Source organism: Opisthocomus hoazin, chromosome 4 (assembly GCF_030867145.1).
Source record: "Opisthocomus hoazin isolate bOpiHoa1 chromosome 4, bOpiHoa1.hap1, whole genome shotgun sequence".
NCBI classification, from domain to species: Eukaryota; Metazoa; Chordata; class Aves; order Opisthocomiformes; family Opisthocomidae; genus Opisthocomus; species Opisthocomus hoazin.
In genome coordinates this window covers 41515642-41521641 of record NC_134417.1, presented here as the reverse complement: position 1 = coordinate 41521641, position 6000 = coordinate 41515642, and the positions used below count along the sequence as shown (strand labels likewise).

General features: G+C 48.5%; 1 protein-coding gene across 2 annotated transcripts in view; it reads left to right on the top strand.

Annotated features, from left to right (window-relative positions):
- The first annotated feature begins 4060 nt into the window (after positions 1–4060).
- Positions 4061–6000, top strand: part of ELMO1 (engulfment and cell motility 1) — a 309086-nt gene continuing 307146 nt past the window's right edge. For both annotated transcript variants that reach the window (XM_075418684.1, XM_075418683.1), the window contains exons 1-2: positions 4061–4244; positions 4755–4825. The gene's annotated coding sequence lies outside the window, so the exon portion shown is untranslated. The remainder of the gene's footprint in view (positions 4245–4754; positions 4826–6000) is intronic.

The window sequence follows — 6000 nt, the reverse complement described above, 5'->3', positions numbered from 1 at the left end:
AGTTCAGGACTTGCTGAACTTCAACATTAAATTGGTTTTGGTTTTGTTTTAAAGGTTTCTAGCTCTTCCCGAGTTTTTCTCTTTCAAACCGCAGCAGACTGATGAAATCACTTCTAGACCTTATTCTTCACAAACTCCTGAAGAGGTCCTTCATAAGCAAGCTGAAGTATAGAAGAAGTAAGGGGCAGTAAAAACCGTTTTGCAGAGGTGTGTTTTTCTTTGTAGCAACACAACAGGTTAATGGCATGAAAACTCTGCAAGCCATTCCTCACCTCTTCATTTTCCTGCTTGTTCATGCTGGGATTTCATAACTAGTGTGCTGATCATAAATATTATAGTTTCATAACCTTAACTTTTAACAATTTATTTTATCGTAAATCTATGGAAATGGGTCTATAAACAGACCTAAACTACTTTTTAGAATGGGGTTGTTTATAGGTTAATTAAAACAGGTCTTACGTGAGATTTGCTTATTTCTTCATTACGTTGGCTATGCTGCAAAGGTCATCATCTTCTCCATGTATGTTACATACAAATGCATATACGGCAGCAGATTTGCAGTCTGAACAGGTATACTGAAACTGAGTCATAATAACCCTTACATCATATTGACCCTGTTTAATCATCTCTCACCAAATGTTCATGTATCTGTACATATGAATATAAAATTCATACATATGTAAGCTTATAAAAGCAAACCAACAACTGTAATTTAAGGACTGGAGCACAGAGATCCGCAAGCATGCTGCAGCTTAGAAAAATGAGCTTGAGGTTTCTGATATAGTTCGTTTTTATTGATGGCATTTTTTGTGAATTAAGGGCAGATCTTTAGGACCTATTTAAAAATAAAATTCTAGACTATACATACACATGCATGCATGTATACAGACACAAAATTTTTCAAACACAACAGATAGCAAGCAGTGTCAAAATAAAGAAAAAACTACCTATGACTCCTAAAAAGTCAAAATCCAATAATAATCCTGAATTTTGTTTCTGTATCGCAGCCAGCATCCTGGTATGCTTTAATGGTTACAAACAAGATTCTGCAGGTAGCTACTTACTTTAAAATACTGATATTAGTAAAGGCCGTTCATAAAGCCTATAAGCGCAGCAAAATACAGCCATCTTCACTAGTGGTCGCAGCAAAGGCTATCTTGGATAACCTGTGCCTCAGGAAGGTTTTGGCCAGAAGTGCTACGACAAAACTCAACTTCTTCAAAAATTGTCAGGAGCTCTTTCACTCTCAGGACCTAAGGCTTTCACTGTCAAAAGTGATTAATGGCTTTGATGCTTTCTACAGTTTTGGGACAGTCAACTTGAGTTTTCTACAGGGGAGGTTTCAACAGGTGATTAGCACCTGCTCGACCATCCTGAAACACGCTTGTTGTCAGCAGAGCCAAGCAGGAGTCCTTCCTGGAAATTCCTTTTTTTTTAAAAAATTCTTTTTAAGGTTGTATCTGAACTAGCCACACAAATGCAAATACTTGTTTCTCGTGTTTTCTGTTCCTGCGCTCCCTCTTCTGGCTTTCTAGAATTATTTAGCAAACATCTTATGCCCACGTCATAAGAACAACCCCGTATCTATTGTAAGAGCAGGAGTTGTTATGCTAACACACACTTTGGTAACAGACACCACAAAAGGGACTACTACTAAATAAATCAGGAAATGGCCACAGCAGCCAAGCACTTGTGTACATATGTGGTCTGAGTAAAGGTTCCCTGGGCTTTTGGAGAACAAAAATAACCCTGCTATTATAGGTGCAACAGTTGCAACGCTATGGATATTATGGATATGGATATGGACAAACAGCAGGCTTCACTGGAGTACGCTCTCCAGACTTCCAGTTTGCTCTGTCTCATGAACATTGCAATAGAATGGTGTGCTTAAATCTGTCCCCATAAACTAGTATAATTTTTTTCACAAATTTTCTTCTAAATTTTGTAACAATAGCATTGCTAAATAAACATTCTGCTGCACTGTTTAAAATCCAACTATTGTGGTAATAGACAACTGAAATCAATTTTAATGATCTTCATTGCTGAGACTGAGAGAAAAGTAAAAACAAAATTTTGCATATAAAGTATTGTTCCTTCTTAACATCCTTCCAAAGATCTTTCCTACTGTCCTATATATGTGTGTTTATCTTCACAAACAACGCCAGCCCCCCATGTAAGGGTGCTGGGAAACTGGTCCTGGGCTAATAGTGGAAAATGAGGTAAACAAAACTTTCTTGCACATCTTATATTTATAATATCCTTTTCTAAGTTGTGAACACTTTTTGCTTTCATTTCAAGGACCAAAATCCAGGCAACACATCCAGAAAAAAATCTCAGTGTTACAGCAACGGTTCAAATGCAAACTGAAAAACTGAACAGCCATTTACTCGGTGTTGATATTGTCCCTCTTTCAATAAACTCTGTGTAGCCACAAGAAACTCTTTGAGATGGTTCGATGAGGGTTTTCAGTATGTATGAGGAGAATTATATTACATATCCACCTCACATTTTCAGTTTTGGAGTTCTACCCCACTAAAGCGATACGAAAACGTGCTTTAAAATGTATACTAAATGCAGGAACCGACACATTCCAGTTCAATGTGCTAAGCCCAGCTTCTCCACGGCTTTTAGCATTCAAGTAGGTCCTAAAACTCAGTGGCTGTAAAGAAATGATCCTTGATTGCGGGGAATTCCTGCCACGTAGAAGTTTCAGGAGGCAGAACCCCGATGTTTCCTGCCCCAGCTCCCCCAGTTCCCATCGCTGCCACGCGTGCCGCGCACCAGCCTGCGAGGTGCTGGAGGATGGGTGAGCAGGCAGGCGATTTCTGATTGAGTGACAAAGAGCTTCCATGGCTTTGGGGTGTACTCTTAGCCCTTGTCATGTGGCAGAGCTTGCGCTCGAGCCCTGTGAATCCAGCAACGTGTGACTCAGGTGAGTCACGCCACGTATTGCCTCACGCCGGGGTGTTTGCTCAGGTCTAGCATGCAGGGTTTGCTCAGATCTAGCAGATCGCTGGCACAGCACGTTATGGCCGAAGAGGAGAATCGAGTTCCACTTCCTCTGCTGGAAAGCCCCCGGCTGCTGGGTACAAGATCCCAGTAAGCGGCTGTGGTACTTCCAGGGCAAGCAGCCGCGTACACGCCAGGCGATGCGTAGCAGCAGGACCGTGGTCTGAGGCCCTGGGTGTTGCAGGAGGGTGGTTTTATAGCCGATCACTGGGAATTACTAACCTGCATGGAGATACTCTGACACGTGATTATTTTGCCCGGTCTTCGCCCGTCATGCGATAGTTCACGAAGAGTAAGCTTTGTCACACCGGGCAATGAGAATTGCTGTAGCACAGCGAGGCTTCGTGGCTACGCTGTCCGTTCTTGTCAGAGTGAAACGTGCAGGACTTTGGGGAAAAAAAAAAACAAACAAAAAAAGACCTCACCATCTGTAGAAGCCAGAATTTGGTGGCTTGTAGTGTCACATACCGTGCGCAGCCTGCGCAGTGGCCATGAGCTACAGCGATTTGAAAAGGAAAAAAAAAAAGAAGCCAGCTTACTGGCTGCTCTAAGCTCACCGACTGCTTTTCCCTTCGGGAGGCCGAGGACAAAAAGCAGAGCTCTGCTATTTCACTCTCCCAGCAGCCGGCTCTAACGCGCCCCGAGGGAGCCCGGGGGGGTCCGCTGCCCGGTGCCCGCTGCCCGGTGCCCGCTGCCCGCTCGGCGGGGCCGCTGCGAGGCGCGGGCGCTGCCGCCACCTCCCGGCCGGGCCCAGCGCGGGGAGCGGAGCGTCCCGGGCCCGGCGGGGCTGCCCCGGCGCGGAGATGTGCGAGGCCGCCAGCAGCCACCACCCAACACAAGCGGCCGCTCCAGAGGCGACGAGGCAGCCCCCGGCCCCTCCCTGGAGACCGCAGGCGGAGCGAGGGCCGGGCGGGCGTCGCCCCCCGCCCGCAGGTGCTGCCGGAGGGAGCGGCCGCCGTCGCCGTGAGGAAGAGGAAGAGGAAGCGCGGCGGGGCCTCGGCCGGCGGCCGCGGGCGGAGGGAGCGGAGCGGCCCGGCCCGGCCCGGCCCGCCTCGCCGAGCGGCTCCTCCCGCCGCCCTGCCCTCTCGGCCGGCCCGCGTCCGCTCCTTCCACGGCCGCCCGGCTCCACTTCGCCGGCGCCGCCTCCTCCTCCTCCGCCACCGCCTCCTTCCCCCCTCCCGTGCCCCGGGCGGCCCTTCCCGCCCCCGGCTGCGCCTGCTGGTCGGAGGCCGCTGGTGAGGGGCGGCGGGGCCCCGGCGGGACCGGCGCGTCGCTTGGCCGGTGGCCGGGAGGGAGGGAAGGCGGGCGGGTTGTCGGGGCACCGGCCCACGGCGGGTCCCGCGTGGGCTGAGGCGCGGAGCCGGGCTCGGCGGAGGCTGCGGCCGCGGCAAGTGTCCGCGGAGCCGCTCGGGAGGAGGAACGGCGGCTTCGGAGCAAGTGCATCCTTGCACGGAGCCGGGCTCGGCGGTGGTACCCGGGGCATCCCCCCCCCACCCCGGCCTGGCCTTCGGGAGCTCTCGGGGGGCGGGTGGGCGCCTTTGGCTGAGTGGGTGCTGATAGGAGCGACCGAGCCGCCGGTGGGTTTCGGGCGAGGTGGTTGTTCGGAGGTGCGGGTGGGGATCACGCAAAGCCACCGCGCTCAGCCTTGCAGAGCGAGCGGGTCTCGGGGTGTGGAAAGTTACGGTTTTAAAGTTTCTTGGCTCGGAGCCTTGACAAAGTTCATTTTGAATACCTTTTCCTTGCAGGATTGATACGACTGTCCGTCTCTCCCCCGAGAATGGTATAAAGCCCGTACAGGAGTTCCTGAAAAATAACAGTGAGTATGTTTCAAATCAGCAACGTTTTGTCGTTAAACTTTGTAAGAGTACCTCTTAACCTGCCAGGGCTCAAAATGTGCAACAAACGCGTTGAGGGCGCCAACGATAATAACAGTGCAGGAAATGTACCGTGTGTTAATTGCTTTAGTGTAAACATGGTTGCCTGTGAGCTGTATTTCATGATACAGCAGTTACGGTGCAATTTCAGCAGCAAGGGATGTTTTGAAGTGTGTTTGCAAGCAAATGGATTTGCTTTTGCGTTTGTCCCTCAGCTGCCTGATTGCCTCCAGCTGAAATATTTACCTTTTGGGAAGAGGGGGAAATTGACTACGAAATGTGCGGAGTCCTGCGTCTGTGACTGTTTTCCCCTCTTCCCCTGAGCTCTTTCTCCTCCTCTCCCCCAAACGCACACACACGCATGCCGTCTCATCCTCAGTTATGTAATTTTGTAGACATTTATGGATCATTCATTGTCTGTATTAGTCCCATTCTTTCCATGTCATTCCTGCTTGATTGAGTGACTTATGCAGAATATTACACGGTGAAGAAAAAGATAATTTGATTTTTCATAAAGTTCTTCCAATTTGAGCTGCAAGTTTGCTTTCTTTGAAGGTTTTCTTTCCCTGATTTCCCTTCCACCCCCCCCCTTTTTTTTTGGAGATGTGTAAGTAGGTGGTAGGGATCTAATCTGATGGCCGGTGACTAGATAAGAAGGAGGAAGAACAGTGGTGACAGTTTGCTGGTAAAAGTCCCTCTTGTGTACTGTTAGGAAAATATCCATTAACATGCCTGTCATAAAGCTGTTAAAAGTAGTGCAGCAAGTTTTAAAAACTCACCAGTTGGTGAAAGTAAAGATCAATATGGTTAAAACATCAATGTGATGTGAAATGGGTGTTATTGAAAGATACTGCCAGGGCAGTCTGTGGAGCTGATGGTGTGGTTTGACCAGTCTCAGGTGCACCTGATTCTCAGTTTACTCATGCCGGGGAGGTTGCATGGGGATAGCCGACTTTGTTGTCTCTTTTTGTAATCTGTTTGAAACTCACTATGCAGTACAAGTAGCTTGCAACTGTGCTGTGAGTATCATTGTCTGAGGATTTTAAATGAAGAGCAGAGTGTGTGTGTGTGTTTCTGTACTTAATGTTTTGATATTTTTTCCTTATATTCTCCATAT